Source organism: Cebus imitator, unplaced genomic scaffold, assembly GCF_001604975.1.
Source record: "Cebus imitator isolate Cc_AM_T3 unplaced genomic scaffold, Cebus_imitator-1.0 Scaffold175, whole genome shotgun sequence".
In the NCBI taxonomy this organism is placed as follows: domain Eukaryota; kingdom Metazoa; phylum Chordata; class Mammalia; order Primates; family Cebidae; genus Cebus; species Cebus imitator.
In genome coordinates this window covers 178,229-196,697 of record NW_016107490.1, presented here as the reverse complement: position 1 = coordinate 196,697, position 18,469 = coordinate 178,229, and positions in this window count along the sequence as shown.

The following is an 18,469-nucleotide window of genomic DNA, read 5'->3' as shown; positions in this document are numbered from 1 at the left end:
TCCTATAGTGACATTAGCAAGACAGTGGGATACAAACTCTCAGCCCTTGTTCACTTGTAGAAATGCTGATTTAACAATGACGTATGGACCAAAATACTTCTATGAGAATTACAGACTCTAGTTAAAAAACTGCTGTACCCTAGGCAAGCACAAAGATAAGAAAAGCCACATTGAAATGGAGAAAAAGAACGATTTTGCTTTAACCACAAGTCACAAAGTTATGGAAAGATACTGTGGTTCAGTGTTAATTAGAATGTAATTCATACAGGTGATTTTAAATTCTGGGCCAGGGAACTTGTAAAGTTCTACCAAACTGACAGTGACACATGTCACTCTCTAGCTATTTAAACCAAGGTTGTGTACTTTCCTTTCACATTGATTATGGATGCTAAAATGTAAAATTCAATCAAATTTGGAAAGTAAAGAACACAAAATATTTTAAAGATAATGCGGTTGAAATTAAATGATTTGAGACACATTCTGCTTAAAATTACTATAAAATATGCATCATTTTTCTTAGAGAATTTCTTTATGAAACTTACCAACTTCATTTTAAAGGTTACTCTAGAGTTAAACCTGAGAAATTTTAACTTTAAGAATTTAGTAGTTTGTATAACTTTAAGGATTATGCAACTTGAATCATTGTAATTTCCATTTTACACACCAATTATAATCACTGAAACTGATAACAGAGGGAGAAGGAGAAGAAGAAAAGCAGAACGGTTACAATTTTCTCGTCTGGTTTAAGCAACTTTGACTTTTGACAATTATGGAATAGGGTGTGATCCCATGGCTATGTTACCCAAGCCGGTCACTGGCATCTGTCTCCTCTTCCCTATCTATGCCCCGCATTGTGATTTTGTGGCTCAGGCATGGTACAGGCAATTGGACCTCTTCTTTTCAAGTTCCCACACTTTGTGACTCAGGATTGAATCCTGAATGAGAGTTTATTCTTAGAAATCTTTTAGTCTAATATTTTAGTGTATGTGCTTGTGTAGGTAAATTGAACTATTTGCTGTATCTCAAATAAGGTCTGTAGTTTAGTTAATAATATTGTACCAATGCTAATTTCCTGTTCTTGGTAATTTTACCATATTTACATAAGATATTAATGTTAGAAGAAGCGGCATGAGATAGATAAATAAATTGTTTGTACTATTGTTGAGGATTTGTGTCCTTCTAAAATTAGTTTAAAATGTTTAACTAGATTTTTAAAGCAGATTCATAGTAAAAACCTTGGAAACCTGTAATATTTCAAACTCTTCATTTTGTGGATTAGAGGCTCAAAAATGTTAAAGGACTTACCAATATCTTCAGTTTTGATTAAAGCCAATATGAGGTCTAAGAGTGTTGTTAAGTTGTCTGGGCATTTCTTTCCTGTGGTTCAACATATGAAAATGAAACTTCATTCCTCAGAAATTGGTAACTGTTGGTCATCTCATTTGAATCAGAACTTCCCCAGTTTCAATGTTCTCAGTGTTTATGCAATGTGAAGATGAATACCAAAATTATTTTCCTTATCTCCTATCATATTAACAATACATGTAACACTGAATAATACGATAGTGAAAAATATACTCTATCTCAAGCAGTCTTGTTTGTTTGTCTACATGAGAATTAATAAAGCTACCAGACTATAGAAATTTAAGAAAACACATTAAAATTTATAAACAAGATATATGTAAATATAATTATTCACATTACATAAGTATTTGACTTTTAAAATATGAATATTAAGCTTCTTTAATTAATGGGGAAACATTTGATTCACAAAAAGTAAGTTATACATGTTAGGAATGCATCCATTTCAAAAATGAGGACAGGCTTTATATTTCCATTTTTCTTTGATTCTAAGGTATCAGCTAAAACGTAAAGAATTTCCACTTGCTTTTAAAACAGAGACAACTATTTAAACTATAAAGGTCTCTGCATTCCTTATTTATTAATTGTCTAGTTTATTATTCAGTGAATAAATATTATCTTCAGGTCTGAGAATGATTTTCTGAAATTATTGAAAGTGTTTCTTTATATGCACCTTCAAAGTATAAACTAACAAAAAATAAAAATATGAAAAAATATTAAAGGTGAAAGGAAGACAAAAATAATCAGCTCCCACTTGGATCATTGTTATTTATAAATACAAGTTTTTTGGTATCTGTTTTTAAACATTGCGTCCTAAAAGGTGTGGTTAGCAACAGATCTAGTCTTGAGAGTGACTAAATGGCAAGAATTGAGTTAGCTGGAAAGAACTGCCTGTTTCCAGAGATTTCCACTGCAGCACTGCTCATTACCTGAGATTCTGGTATTGGTGTTTTGAAGACGGTGCATATATTTGAGGAGGGAAGGAAAGGCTTTATCAGAGAATCTTGGGTTCTGGGTTGTACAGTGTTTTGCCAATAATTCTTTTTGTTGTCTTAAACAAGGCACTTTATAGTTCTTGGTCTCCATTTCTCTTCTGAAAAGGTTTCTTTGCATTTTAACATTTTACTCAAATACTAGAGACCATACTGTTAAAGTTCCCAGAACCATTTTCCCTGGCCTTTGCATGCCTCACTCGATCATGCCATTACATTTCCAGCACCCGCCCCCCTGCCCCTGCCATGGATATAATTCATATTCCTAATTTGAAAGTAGCTTTAAATATTTTTATAGATTTTTATGTGTAGCTGACAAAAAATGAGGTTTTGTGACAAGACCCCCTTGCCAAAAGAAACCTACATTTGTCAGAGACTGTAAATATAGCCTCCATTTTATGTGTTTTACAGTTTATAAAACATTTTACATAGAGCACTTAATCTCCAAAACAGCCCTAAGAAATAAATATTATCAGGATTATGTTATAAAAGTTGAATCTGAAGATCAGACAATGGCTGCCTAGGGTCACCCCATTAGCAGGAACTGGAACCCATCCTGCTCCTCTGCTTTATACTCTGCATGCTGTCTTAAGGGCACACCAACTAGCAGAAGTTATTTGAAAGACATAAAGCTCCGGGACTACCTATGAGCTGATGGTTTTTTTTTTTTTTTTTTTTTTTTTTTTTTTTTTTTTTTTTTTTTTTTTTAATCTCTGATTAATATAAGTGCGTGAAAGGAAAAGAGAGACATAAAGATGACATTTTGTTTTAGCCTGTGCAAAGTGTGTTTCTTTGAATTTTTCTATTATCTCACTGTATTCACATGGACTTAACAGTAGTAGTGTGGGAAATACTTTTGTAGGAATATGTCTCTTGACTTTGAGGTTAGAAAGAAATGACTCCGAATGAACATACTTGAAAGTGAACAGTGCATTATGTGAGACTTGAGACACATCAAACCTAAAGTGCCTTGCTTCTGAACCTATTCATGAAAGGACCTGAGGAAGTTGAATGAGTCATGTATATGATCTAAATTGAATCTGAAGAAAAACTGTTCAAAATTCTCATTGGCTGCATTTCTGAAGTTAGAAAAAACTAAAAAACAAAAAAATGTGATCAGAGAGCCTTATCCTGAAATCCTAGAAAATGGCAATTCTTAGGAAATTTAGGGAAGCAAACAAGGGAGAAATATGGGCATGAGGAAAAAAGAAAGTCAAATTAAAAATTCTTAAAACTTAGAAAATACTAATTTTATGTGAGAAAGTAAGTCTTTACTCAGTAACTCAGTATCAAGAGGCGATTAGTCAAATTTTAGAAATCCTTTGGTATTGAAATCGCTATCACATGGATACGGCTTAGATTTTTGCTTTTGGCTCTGAGCAGCTTCTTAATCACTGTAAGCATTAGTTTCTTTACTCAGTGGAAACATGAATTTCTTTGATATAATATTTTGAAGTTTAGCAGAAAAATAAAGAACTACTGCATTGCAGGGATAATTTTTTTCTAAGGAACAAAACAGAGTAACCAAAGTTCTTATTTATAAAACTAGATTAGCTATATAGGCTTGCAATAAGTATAATACCCTTGACAATAAAAATAGTTTGTTCAGGAAAAGCAGTAAAATAGATAAAATATACCTTTATAACCTCTCATCTTAAACCTATCTTCCCTTTTTACTTCCTTCTTTAACTTCCAGATAGTTAGCACAGAGTTTGGGTAATGACTGCTTATATCCTATCCTAACATAAGCCACCTGTTAATCTACCGACCTCAGGCAAGTTTCCTAAGCAGGGGACCGCAGGACCCTGACCAGTGCCAGGGCCGAAACCCATTCTGATTGGTTTGTGTCAGTGCTGTACTGATTGTTCAAAATAATTAATGACACTTCTAGAAACAAGCAGCCTCATTCATTGTTTATAAATATATAGGCTATTTCTACAAGCATATTCAAGACATTGATGGTGGTTGTTATTTCTGGGGATGGAATCTATATGAAAGATGAGAGTAGGGGTGATTTCTCTCCACCACATATGATTTGAAGTCTGAAATTTGTATTATGAACTTATAAATGCCTTAGCAAAACAGTGTCTTTTTTCTTAAATTGAGCCATTTTATTTAAACGTTATGTAAGTGTATATCTTAAATATAGACTTTAGAATATATAAAATAATAAATAGAAATATGTACTTCTGATTCACCTTAGGGAAGTTTTATGAAGGAAGCAATGGCTTTCTATCTGACCTTTTGTTTTTTTTTTTTTTTTTTTTTTTTTGCATTAATGGCTGAGCCCAAAGCCTTCCATTCAGTTTAATGCAAATCATTATTTAAAAGCATTTTACAAAATCACAAGTTTCATTTTATAATAATTCTTTAAATAATTGCTTAAAATAATTTTTACTTTTTAAATAAATCAGGTACTAAAAGGCAAATGCCTTATTTTATAAATGTTTATACTGGAAAACTACATAGACACTAATTAACTTATTCAAAATTACACAGTAAGTAAAAGAGATAGGATTCACACTTTAAAATCCTTTCGACTGCAAAGCTATGCTATTCTGAAACAATGTGTTCTAGTAGAGGGCAATCCCCCAGCATGGTAGTGAAAGTCAAGCAGCTGAGGGTAAACTAGGCTGAGAAGCTGTGTACAGAAGGATGAAGATGAATACCAGAGGACCTGAATTTCAGCTAATGGATGATATTCCAGTTATAGTTGGTAAACTGGCTAAAGAAAATGTGGTGCATATATACAAGGAAATACTGTGCAGCCATAAAAAGAATGTGATTATGGTTTTTTTTTTGCAGCAACATGGATGGAGCTCGAGATATTATCCTAAGTGAGACAATAACATAGGAACAGAAAACAAAATACCACCTGTTCCCACTTGTAAGTGGGAGCTAAACATTGAGTACATACAGACACAAAGAAGGGAATAACAGACACCAGGGCCTACTTGAGGGTGGATGGTGGGAGGAGAGTAAGGATTGGCAAACTACCTATGGGTTGCTATGCTTTGTACCTGGGTGACAAAACAATCTGTACACCAAACCCTTGTGACAGGCAATTTACTCATATAACAAACCTGTATGCGTACATTGAACCTAAAATAAAATAAAATAATAATAATAAAATAAAAATTTAAAAAGAGAGTCTGATCTTCAAAATTATTTTTGAACAATGGACTTTTGCCTAGTCATACTATTGAATTATATGTTGAAATTCTAACCTCCAATGTGACTATATTTAGAGATAGGAAATTTAAGGAGGTGATTAAGGTTAAATGGGGTCATAAGAGTGGGATTCTATTTTGATGTGTTTCCCTATGAGAAAATGAAGAGGCACCAGAAATGTATGTAAGCAGAGAGAAAGACCCTATAAAGACTCAGTGAGAAGGTGGCTATCATCAAGTCAAAGAAAAAGACCTAAAGAGGAACTAATCCTGGCATTACCTTGGTATAGGCCTTTCAGCTTTCAGAAATGGCAGGAAATAAATCTGTTTAAGCTACCTGGTCAGTGGTATTTCGTTATAGTAGTCCTAGTAGCCTTTGCATACAGCTCAAATGAAATGAAATGCCTTTCTCCACATTAAGAAACATCCAGGATCTATTTGTTCCACTAAAATGGCAAATAGAATTCAGGGCAGAGCTGTAAGGGCAGCATCTTCCCTTTCATTCCACCTGAAATATTTTTCTGGACATTTGGAGGGGGCAGTGCTGAGACTAGTGGATTTGAAGATATTTTTATTGATCCATCTCAAAGTAAAGTAATGAGAGAACCTCACTTGATGACAGAATATAAATTATTTTAATACAATTGAATTATATGTTCTATTTTAACAAAAATAGAACTGCATCAGGTATCTTTTTTCTATAACGTGATGTGCCCAACATTAAAAGTACTGACACATGAAGATTTTTTTCTAATAATAATGTAAACTCTACTGCTGTGAAAATAATGTCTTTAATCAACTATGCATACATATATGTAGAGCCCTAAGAATGACATTTTGTCTGATTTAAAATGATTACAAACACTTAGCAAATGACCTGACAACTGAAAGAAGAGAGTTGGGCTTTCTTGTTCCAAACACGTTACTTCTATAGTTTAGATCATGTTGTTTTACTTTTACATATATTTTTGTTAACTGTCTATTGTAGAAAAAATTAACCATACATAGAAATTGGAAAAAGAATATAGCAAGTTCTTCACCATTACTCAACAGTTACCAATATCTGGCTCATCTCCGTTAGTAATATTCCTATCAACTTCTTCTCCTATAATTTTGAAGCAAATCTAAGATGTGTTGTTATTTCATCTATAAGTATTTCAATGTCTTATTCTGAGAAATTAAAGACTATTGTAATACCATTATTATTCCAAAAACTTAACAATGCATCTTTAATAGCAGAAAAGATCCAATTCTTGTTCAAAATTTCTAGTTTTCTCACAAATGCCACAGTTATTTTTAGTTTCTTGTTTTAAAATCAGAAACTAAGTTCTAAATATTACAATTAGTTAATATGTCCCCTAAGTCCAGTTTAGAATATGAGCTTCTCTCAACCTTTGTTATTTGTTGAAATTTGTTTAATCAAAAACAAGATCCTTTGTTCAGGATAATTTTCTCCAGTTTAGATTTTGCTGATTACATTCCCTATGTGTCCTTTAATATGTTCTTCTGTCCTCTTTATTTTCCTCTATATTAGACTTGAAAGCTTGATGTAATTTAGATTTATTGTTTCTTCTTTCTTTCCTTTTTTTTTTAAATTGTACTTTAGGTTCTGGGGCACATGTGCATATCAAGCAGGATTGTTGCATAGGTACATAAATGGCAAAGTGGTTTGCTGACTTCATTGCCCTATCACCTATATCTGGTATTTCTCCCCATATTATCCCTTCCCACCCTCCCCACCCCCCACTATCCCTCCTCTAGCCACCCCCAACTCACCACAGTGTGTGATGCTCCCCTCCCTGTGTCCATGTGTTCTCATTGTTCAACACCAACCTATGAGTGAGAACATGCAGTGTTTGGTTTTCTGTTCTTGTGTCAGTTTGCTGAGAATGATGGTTTTCAGAATCATCCATGTCCCTACAAAGGGCACAAACTCATCGTTTTTGATGGCTACATAGTATTCCATGCTGTACATGTGCCACATTTTCTTTATCCAGTCTATCGTTGATGGGCATTTGGGTTGGTTCCAGGTCTTTGCTATTGTAAACAGTGCCACAATAAACATACATGTGCATGTGTCTTGATAAAAGAATGATTTATAATTCTTTGGTTATATACCCAGTAATGGGATTGCTGGATCAGACAGTATTTCTATTTCTTGGTCCTTGAGAAATTGCCACGCTGTCTTCCACAATGGTTGAACTAATTTGCACTCCCACCAACAGTGTAAAAATGTCCCTATTTCTCCACATCCTCTCCAGCATCTGTTATCTCCTGATTTTTTTTTTTTTGTACTTTAGGTTCTGGGGTACATGTGCAGATCATGCAGGATTGTTGCATAGGTACACACATGGCAATATGGTTTGCTGCCTCCTTCCCCCCATCACCTACATCTGGCATTTCTCCCCATGTTATCCCTCCCAGACATCCCCACTTCCCCGCTGTCCCTCCCTTGGACCCCACCAACAGATCCCTGTGTGTGATGCTCCCCTCCCTGTGTCCATGTGTTCTCATTGTTCAACACCCACCTATGAGTGAGAACATGAGGCGTTTGATTTTCTGTTCTTGTGTCAGTTTGCTGAGAATGATGGTTTTCAGATTCAACCATGTTCCTACAAAGGAAATGAACTCGTCATTTTTTATGGCTACGTAGTATTCCTTGGTGTATATGTGCCACATTTTCTTTATCCAGTCTATCACTGATGGGCATTTGGGTTGGTTCCAGGTCTTTGCTGCTGTAAACAGTGCTGCTATGAACATACATGTGCATATATCTTTATAGTAGAATGATTTATAATCCTTTGAGTATATACCCAGTAATGGGATTGCTGGTTCAAATGGAATTTCTATTTCTAGGTCCTTTAGGAAGCTCCACACTATCTTCCACAATGGTTGAACTAGTTTCCTGATTTTTTAATGATCGCCATTTTAACTGGTGTGAGATGGTATCTCAATGTGGTTTTGATTTGCATTTCTCTAATGACCAGTGAGGAGCATTTTTTCATATGTTTTTTGGCCTCATAAACGTCTTCTTTTGTAAAGTGCTTGTTCTTATCCTTTGCCCACTTTTGAATGGGTTTGTTTGTTTTTTCTTGTAAATCTGTTTTAGTTTTTTGTAGATTCTGGATATTGCCCTTTGTCAGATGGGCGGATTGCAAAAATTTTTTCCCATTCTGTTGGTTGCTCGTTCACGCTAATGATTGTTTCCTTTGCTGTACAGAAGCTGTGGAGTTTAATTAGATCCCATTGTCTATTTTGTCCTTTATTGCCATTGCTTTTGGTGTTTTAGCCAAGAAGTCCTTGCCTATGCCTATGTCCTGAATGGTTTTGCCTAGATTTTCTTCTAGGGTTTTTATGGTGTTAGGTCTTATGTTTAGATCTTTAATCCATCTGGAGTTAATTTTAGTGTAAGGTGTCAGGAAGGGGTCCAGTTTCTGCTTTCTGCACATGGCCAGCAAGTTTTCCCAACACCATTTATTATATGGAATTCTTTCCCCATTACTTGTTTTTGTCAGGTTTGTCAAAGATCAGATGATTGTAGATGTGTGGTATTGCTTCTGATGCCTCTGTTCTGTTCCATTTGTCTATGTCTCTGTTTTGGTACCAGTACCATGCCGTTTTCATTACTGTGGCCTTGTAGTATAGTTTGAAGTCAGGCAGCATGGTGCTTCCAGCTTTGTTCTGTTTGCTTAGGATTGTTTTGACTATTTGGGCTCTCTTTTGGTTCCATATAATGTTTGAAGTGCTTTTTTCCAGGTCTATGAAGAAGGTCAATGGTAGCTTGATGAGGATAGCATTGAATCTATAAATTACTTTGGGCAGTATGGCCATTTTGACAATATTGTTTATTTCTAACCATGAGCATGGAATGTTTTACTATCTGTTTGTTTCTTCTCTTATTTCATTGAGTAGTGGTTTGTAGTTCTCCTTGAAGAGGTCCTTTACATCCTTTATTAGTTATATTCCTAGATATTTTATTCTCTTTGTAGCAATTGTGAATGGGAGTTCACTTTTGATTTGGCTCTCTGTCTGTCATTGGTGTATAGAAATGCTTGTGGTTTCTGCACATTGATTTTGTATCCTGAGACTTTGCTGAAGTTGCTTATCAGTTTCAGGAGATTTTGGGCTGAGATGATGGGGTCTTCTAAAAATACAATCATGTCATCTGCAAATGGAGACAATTTGGCTTCCTCTTTTCCTAATTGAATACCCTTCATTTCTTTTTCTTGCCTGATTGCTCTGGCTAGAACTTCCAATACTATATTGAATAGGAGTGGTGAGAGAGGGCATCATTGTCTTGTGCCAGATTTCAAAGGGAATGCTTCCTTGTTTTTTCCCGTTCAGTATGATGTTGGCTGCAGGTTTGTTGTAAATAGCTTTTATTATTTTGTGATACGTTCCATCAATATCTAGTTTATTGAGAGTTTTTAGCATAAAGGGCTGTTGAATTATGTCGAAGGCCTTCTCTGTATATATTGAGATAATCATGTGGTTTTTGTCTTTGGTTCTGTTTATGTGATGGATTACGTTTATAGATTTGTGTATGTTGAATCATCCTTGCATCCCAGGGAAGAAGCCTATTTGATCATGATGAATAAGCTTTTTGATTTGCTGTTGCATTCTGTTTGCCAGAACTTTATTGAAGATTTTTGCGTAGATTTTCACCATGTATATTGGCCTGAAGTTTCCTTTTTTAGTTGCGTCTCTTCTTGGTTTTGGTATTAGGATGATGTTGGTCTCATAAAATGAGTTGGGTAGGATTCCCTCTTTTTGTATTGTTTGGAATAGTTTCAGAAGGAATGGTTACAGAGTGTCTTTTTACATCTGGTATAATTCAGCTGTAAACCCCTCTGGAACTAGGCTTTTTTTAGTTAGTAGGCTCAACTTCAGCCCTTGTTATTGGTCTGTTCAGGGTTTCAACTTCTTCCTGGTTTAGTCTTGGGTGAGTGCAAGTGTCCAGGAATTTATCCATTTCTTCCAGATTTACTGGTTTTTGTGCATAGAGTTGTTTGTAGTAATCTCTGATGGTAGTTTATATTTCTGTGGAATCGGTGGTGATGTCCCCTTTATAGTTTTTTATTGCATTTATTTGATTCCTCTCTCTTTTCTTTTTTATTAGTCTGGTTAGCATTCTATCTATTTTGTTGATCTTTTCAAAAAACCAGCTCCTGGATTTGTTGATTTTTTGAAGGGGTTTTTGTTTCTCTATCTCCTTCAGTTTTGCTCTGATCTTAGTTATTACTTGTCTTCTTCTAGCTTTTGAGTTTTTTTGATCTTCCTCCTCTAACTTTTTCAACTTATGGCAGGATCAAATTCACACACAACAATACTAACATTAAATGTAAATGGACTAAATGCCCCAATCAAAAGACACAGACCGGCAGATTGGATAAAAAGCCAAGAACCATTGGTGTACTGTATTCAGGAGACCCATTTCAGGTGCAAAGACACACATAGGCTCAAAATAAATGCATGGAAGAAGATTTAGCAAGCAAATGGAGAGCAAAAAAAAAAAAAGCAATGATGGCCATCCTAGTCTCTGATAAACAGACTTTAAACCAACAAAAATCAAAAGAGACAAAGAAGGACATTACGTAATGGTAAAAGTATCAATACAACAAGAAGAGCTAACTATTCTAAATATATATGCGCCCAATACAGGAGCATCCAAATACATAAAGCAAGTCCTTAATGACCTACAAGAGTCTTAGACCCCTGCACAATAATAGTGGGAGACTTTAACACTCCACTCTTGATATTAGACAGATCAATGAGACAGAAATTCAACAAGGAAATCCAGAACTTGAATGCAGATTTGGACCAAGCTAACTTAATAGACATTTACAGAACACTCATCCACAAATCCACAGAATATCCATTCTTCTCAGCACCACATCATACCTACTCTAAAATTAACTAAATAATTGGAAGTAAATTACTCCTCAGCAAATGTGAAAGAATGAAGATCATAACAAACAGTCTCTCAGACCACAGTGCGATCAAATTATAACTCAGGATTAAGAAACTAACACAAAACTGCACAACTTCATGGAAAATGAACAACTGGCTCCTGAATGTAGACTGGATAAACAATGAATTTAAGGCAGAAGTAACGATGTTCTTCAAAACCAATGACAACGAAGACACAATATACTAGAATCTCTGGGACAAATTTAAAGCAGTGTCTAGAGGGAAATTCACAGCAATAAATGCCCACATGAGGAGGAAGGAAAGGTTTCTTTCCTTTTTTTTTTTTTTTTTTATTTTTTTTTTTATTTTTTTTTTTTTTTTTTAACAATACTGTTTCACAGATAGTGTTATGTTTATCAAAAATGAAGCACATAATGTGTGTCTTGTTTTTGGTGTTAATCAATGTCTAGATTCATTACTTCATTAAAATATATAAAATAATATTTAATATTATATTTTTATCAGCTTATTACCTGCAATTCTCCCATAAAAATTAACTTTGCTCTGCTATGTGGGCTCAAGTGTTCCTCCTTCCATGATCTCCCAAGCATCTGGGACTACAGTTGTGTACCACCACACCTAGCTAATTATTTTTATTTTTGTAGACACAGAGTCTCACTATGCTTCCCAGGCTGGTCTCAAACCCTTGTCCTCAAGTGACCCTCCCACCTCAAACTTCAAAACCACTGGGATAACAGGTGTGAAGTACCATGCTTGGCCAGTATTTGTTTTTTAAACATCATGATAAACTCATATACTTAAATATATTTTACATACCTCAATTATTTTATTTTTGATACTAAAGCTTTTTTCTATCTTCACCCACTGAGAGACTTGCCAGTTAATACTGAGTTCTTTTGTAGGACCCTGGCATGGTGTTTAATATTTCTTTTGCTACCTGAGATTTTTTTTTTTTTTAAGTTGTTTCTAGGCTGACAAATGTTGCTTCAAGTCTGCAATTTTCCCAAGGAATCCTGCTTCCTTTTCTAGGAAAATAAAACATTGAAACCAAGGAACTTTGAAAGTATTTTTTGCTGCCAGATTGTCATTGTTTTGAGAACATTTCAGAGATTATAGAAAATAAAATTACCTTTTGAATTTTATATTTAGATTACACGTTAATTTAATTGTTTTATAATTACTAAAATATGCAGATACAAAAATCAAATCTAGAAAACAATATCTATTTTTAAAAATCTTTTTATACGTATTAACTTTGAATTTCTATCTTGAGTAGCTAATTATAAACTGTCTTTCTCTATTCTTTTTCATACTTCTGTCTCCTTTTTCCTCTTGTAGAAACAGGTATTGAAAAACAGATATGGAATATACTTGGAAGGTAAAACTAGTAGTATTTGATGATAAAGAGATTGTATGTGTATAGTGAGGAAATGAGAGAATAACTCCAACGTTTTTGGCATGAGCAGCAGGATGAATAGAGATGTCACTTAGACAGGAAAGACTGGAGGAAAAATAAGTTTTAGAGAGAGATAAATGAGTAATTATTTGAACCTGTCAAGTTTGATATGCCTTTTAGACACCCAAGAACAGGTATCAGGTACAGTTGAAAATCGTCCTCAAGTAGAATGTGCTCTCCCAGAGAACAGCTATTTTTGTCTGTTTTATTCACTGCTGTATTCTCAAAACAGAGGAGGCATGTAGTAGATGTTCAATAAACATTCACTGAGTGAATAAAAGTAAACAAAAGGAAATATTTTTAAAATATGCCTTAGAACTTAGCAAATAGGTCTCTCCTTATTCCAAGTCCCTATCTCTCCAGTCCATATAATTTTAATCTTCCACTTGATCTCTATATAGTTTCAGTTCAGAGTATTCATGATACAGTTATCTTTTAATTCCTAATAGAAGAAACAATTATACAACTGGCAGATGAACCATATCAGTCAAATCAACTATCCAGATTTGAGTCCTTTATTCCTTTCATATGTAGCAATATTTACCCAGTATTTTTGACTTTCCAGTTACTTTCAATGTCACCCCCAAAACACAAAGGCTTTATAATAAATTCTTAGTTTGGTCTTCAGTGTAATTGAATTTCAGTCCCCAGGTTTCACAACATGAATAAGGCATAGTATCACCAAATAACTTTTCCACCAACTCAGATGTTTTCAGTCTTAATCAGTGGGTATAAAATGGTTTTCTTTGTATCATGCCAACTTTCACTATTTCATAAAACTTTTATACTTGGTTTACCAGTATTTTCTGAGAGAACTACAAATGTTGTACATTTATTGTTGGTTAACTTTGGTCATCTTTGGCCTAACATGTTCAGAGAGAAAACATTATTTTCTGCACAATTTTGTCAAAGCAAATGTTGGGAAAAATGAGTTTGGTATTTATCCCAGGCCACCCATTACACCATCATTTAAAATTGGATTATACTTCACAGTCTAATTTCAGTAAAGGCCAAACAATTATTTTAAATTGCAGTATGGGTGATCAGAGATGGTGACACTCCAATATGTGTGAACAAGCATTTTCATGTAGGTGAAAAATTTGAATTACATCTTTTTATTCAACACATGATTTCTAGGTTCTTTTCCATACTATGCTGTAAGTTTGAGATCCTAGGTTTCATTTGATATTACTTTGAATTGTTATCAACATAAGCTACTATGATATTGACTGATTTGTAACTAGTTTCATCAAGGTTTTATAGCATACTGTAGAATTATTTCTAGGTACCTTTAAATGTCAACTCTAGTTATGAGAGAGTTTAGTTCTAAATAATACTGCATAATTATGATTGTATTCATTTCTAAGACATACTGCATTCAAAATATTTTAAGCTGAATTATAAAAACATTTTTTAAATTGTCAGTTGTATTAACCCTGTTCTTAAGCATGCAAATTAATTTGGTAATTATAAACCCACTACAAAGTTTCCTGGTGAAGAGAGCATTAGAAAAGATAAATAGTTAAAAAGAGGAAGAATCAAGAGGAGGTATTAGTAAATCTGATTAAGTCGATTTTGAAGGTGAAGGCAAGAAATGTATCTGTTGTGTTACTTAGTAGCTGGTAAATGAAGACTTCATAAATCTTTTCTATATTTATTCTACTCTCCCAATATTCATAGTGTATTAAATTAATATTCAAAGTTACATATACATATTTCAGCCCTTTAAAGGTATTAATGATGTATCTTTTTTGGTATGTTTTCCTTATTCTGTGTAATGTAAAATTATCTGTTAACTATAAGCCAAGTAGTCTGTCTTTGTAGACGTAATTTCTCAAACTTTTTATAGGCTTGAGATCAAACACGTCTCATAAAGTTTGGATTCCCAAGATCACTATACTGCATTCTGAAATTAATTCAATAATATTTTTTTAGGTTTTACAGCATTTTATCTTAGAGACTTTTCTTGTGAGCTCAGACCTTTTTGCAATAAAGAAAATTGCAACATGATATAATTAGATAAATGAATTAGCATGTGATGAGAATTCTCATGGGGTAGGAGGAAAAATAAAATACAAATGTTGAGATCTCAGGAAACTTACCAGTTCAAGTGAAGAGTAGAAAAAGGGAAATAGTAAAAAATGAGAAGAATCAAGAAGAGATATTAATGTCTTACTAAGTCTATTTTGAAGGTAAAGGCAAGGAACTTATTTGTTTTCATTCTCATTAGCACATGGATTCTAATTTTTATAAGACAAAAAATTCTTGTTTTCCTTTTGCAATGAAGATCAGAATATGTATATTAGTAAGAATTTGGGTGATAAAAATAATTTTGCTAATAATTTGGGTAACAAAAATAAATTTGGGTAATAAAAGTAATTTGAGTAAAAATAATTATAATAATAATGTTTTCCTGTTTTTTTCCACATCATACTGTTATGGAAAACTAAACATGATCATATATAATATAACATTCCAGCTTATTTCTTATCTACCCTCCAGAATAATTTCTAATGAAGAGTCAAATGGCAAAAAAATATTGAAGTTTAGCTTGAATAATATAAATAGAATTATAGAGAAATATTTATACTTGTATTATGCAAATGTGTATTATTTTCTACATTGTTACACTGCTGCAGTGTGGTATATGTTTGTAAACCTTGTTATTTGAGGTTTCAGGCCCTAAGCAAAAAGAGACCAAAAAAAGTAAAATTATAGTTGTGGATTATATTTGTGAATAATATCATATAGTTGTGACATAAAGATGTATTAATTATTCTTTTTCAAATATATTTTAAGTTTATGGGATATAAAAAAGGAAATATATACAGGCCGAGGTGGGAAGCTGGATATACTTCATTGTTTAATCTGGGGTGAAGGTTAACTTCATTGCTAGTTAAAATTTAAGTACAAATATACATTTTACACACAAGCATTTGAGAAACATTTTTGATAACTCTCATCACATCTTTAGAAAACAGAGTTGATAAGAACAAAAAGGGATCAGGAAAGAGGTAACAGTCAAGTAAATTAATTTATTATTTTAAAAATGGTCTTAAATATTGTTACTGACCATACTCCTGTGAATAATGACTTAAGCTTGAAGAGATATTAAAAATGTTGTCATTAAAACAGATTATATGACCTAGATATATCCTAAGAAGTGAGTAGACTGATTAAATCAGGTATTTCAATACCAAACTTTTAGAATCCTGGTTATTTACAGAGATGTTTAAGGTGACCTTTCACTATCGGGATAAACTAGTCTCTGATATTTATAAGAATAAGTAATTTAACCTGCCAAACAAACTTGATGAAAGAGCTTTATTAGAATCTGCTGCTTTCTAAATCCTTCAAGGTTTATTAATTCCTATACACTGACAGAACAGCACACTAATAACTATTATGGATTACCTTCAAGTAAAGGAGGTATTTAAAGGCCAGAAAGGCACAAAGATAGCTTATAACGTGTTAGGAGAATGAGAAATTTTGTAGTACAGTAGCTCCAAAAGCAATTCAAATATTGCTCATTAGTTCTAATCCTGCAGCTAAAGTTGGACTGAATAAACCAGATTCTGAAGTTGGTGCTGGCTTAAATGGAGTGTTAGACCAAAGAACTCTTAATTTTTGGCATTGAAGTTTATCTTGACATAGCACCAATATGAAAGAGAAACTTTGAGAAAAAAAATAGGGTTATGACATTTTTAATGTGCTGCTGATTTAATATACAATAATTGCATTAGACATCTATAAATGAAGATAATTTTTTCAACAGGAGAGTGAATCCCCATTCAGGTAAGGGAGTGACCTAATTTCAAACACATTAGTGGGGAAATTAACACATTAGACTTACTAGAGGACCTCTCTTTTTCAAATGGTTTCAGAGCTGCTCTGGCAAAGTGATTCTCAGAGTAACTTGTACTTTTCTCTAACGTTCCACATCATTCTACAGAAGTAAGCAATATCCTAAGGAGGGAGGCATGGTGCAGTGTATAGTCATTAGAGGATTTCACCCACCTTCTTTGTGGGAGAAAGGGTACTAAGAGAATGAAATGCATGACTTACAAATGAGCCCGCACCTCTTCTGACAGGTGTCCTTAAACACCACATGATTTTGTTTGCATTATCTGACTCAAGGTTTATATATCATCAAAAGCTAAACTTATTTACAATAAACACAGTGTAAGGGAAAAGCCACAGTGTTCTAGGTCTATGACTCAGAATTCCCAGAGAATGGTAATTAATAATGAAGCTGATGACAGTGACAATTATGAGCGAGGTAATATTCTTAGCACTTAACATATAGTAATTTATATAATCCTCTCAATGATATTCAATAGAAAATAAAACTAAGGCATGAAGTGATTAATAACTTTCCTGAAGCCACAAAACAGCAAACGCAACAATATAAACCTAGTAGTCTGGCTCCATGTCCCCAACCTTTAATCACTGTTCCACTCTGTCACACCAGGATTTCCTTTCTTTGATCTTGCACCAAATTCAAGATAAACAATTGTATCTTGTTTAAAAATTTAAAAAGGTAATTTCTTGGCCCTTTCTAAGTCTTGGAATTCTGCATGTTTTCATTGCAATGGAATATTGAAAGGCACTGAGGATGTTAAGATGGTTCCCAGTGAAGCATATTAGTTTACAACTATGTTTTTTGAACACATGACCCTAGGAAATGAACTGGGAAAATGTGAAGAAATATTTTCAGATCACTTCACATAGGCAAGAAACTTGTATAAACTTGTGTAACACAGTTGTTTACATTTTATTTGAAAAGAGACTACTTTTTGCCTTTTGGAGAGCAACTCATAACCTCTGGAGACACTGATTTTCTCAGGAACATCATTTGAGAAATAAATATGGGCTTCTGGAAATAAATCACATGTTGAGTGGCCTAAAATAACCTACTCTAGGAAAGGATGGAGATTGAATCTCTCCTACTTTGTCTGAAACATACCTCACACATTGATTCCATATTCATCAATTTTCTTTATTTTTTTTCTCTGTATACCTTACCTTTTTTGGCAATATTTAGGAGCTTTCTTTTTGTTCCTGTTGTGTTTCATTTCATTTGCAGAGAGAAAGCTATTAGAGTCAGAAAACACTTTGCTTTACCACAATCTTCAGCTACATCTGAGCGCTGCTAGTGCTTTTGACTTATAACAGTACTAGACGTTAGAACGGAGCCAAGGAATACAATATAGCAGGTCGTTTGACTCTGGATATCTTCCTCCAACCACACAAGTTCAATTTAAGGATTAGAATAATTATTTGTAGTTATATTTTTCAACAATTTACCACTCCAAATTATCTAAGAGGAGAAAAACTCCTCTAAATATTTTCCTTTTCATCTTTGTGTATAAAACTTTGCCTTCCACAAGCAAGTTTTAAGATAACTAGCAATTAATTGTTACATTAGAAATCTAAACCTAGGCCGGGCGCGGTGGCTCAAGCCTGTAATCCCAGCACTTTGGGAGGCCGAGGCGGGTGGATCACGAGGTCAAGAGATCGAGACCATCCTGGTCAACATGGTGAAACCCCGTCTCTAC